The sequence below is a fragment of the Heptranchias perlo genome, chromosome 20 (genome assembly GCF_035084215.1).
Source record: "Heptranchias perlo isolate sHepPer1 chromosome 20, sHepPer1.hap1, whole genome shotgun sequence".
In the NCBI taxonomy this organism is placed as follows: Eukaryota; Metazoa; Chordata; class Chondrichthyes; order Hexanchiformes; family Hexanchidae; genus Heptranchias; species Heptranchias perlo.
The window spans coordinates 23,360,500-23,360,994 of record NC_090344.1 but is presented as its reverse complement, the minus strand read 5'-3'; the positions used below and the strand labels follow the sequence as shown (position 1 = coordinate 23,360,994).

At 43.0% G+C, this 495-nt stretch overlaps 1 non-coding gene across 1 annotated transcript; it reads right to left on the bottom strand.

Moving 5' to 3' along the window:
• Nucleotides 1-212: 212 nt before the first annotated feature.
• On the bottom strand, nucleotides 213-285 carry trnaa-agc (transfer RNA alanine (anticodon AGC)). Its single transcript has one exon. It is a non-coding gene; the product is annotated as a tRNA-Ala (tRNA).
• Between the last annotated feature and the right edge of the window lie 210 nt (nucleotides 286-495).

Here is a 495-nt window from a genome sequence, read left to right as displayed (position 1 = left end):
GAGAGGGGCTTTCTGCACCGTCGGGACAGGAAACGGGAGTGAGTGGGAGACACTGTCGGTATCTGTGTAGTGTTTGAGTGTGTGTAGAACTGGACAGAGAAAGGAAAATATACCGGTTCTGTGAGGTGTTGTATTTTATTCACATTTAAGCACAGAGTGAATTCTTGCTTTTTTATAAATTTATTGACTTTTGGTGGATAACTTTTAGAAAATGTTTCCGCCCAGTTTTGCACTGGGGACCGTTCGCGTGCTAGGCAAACGTGATAACCACTACACTACGGAAACTCTATTGCGATGGTTAGTATAGGAAAAACTTAGAAGATAGCTTCCGCCTACAAATGCTCTCAATGTGGGAGACGGGTCCGGTTCCAATCGCCATTAATCAATCTGTAACTCTCTGTTTCAGACTGAAGGCAATCCTAATATTTTTTTCAATCCATTTATGGGATGTAACTCGTCAGTCTGATCTACACTCGCCAGACTCATGCTCAGATC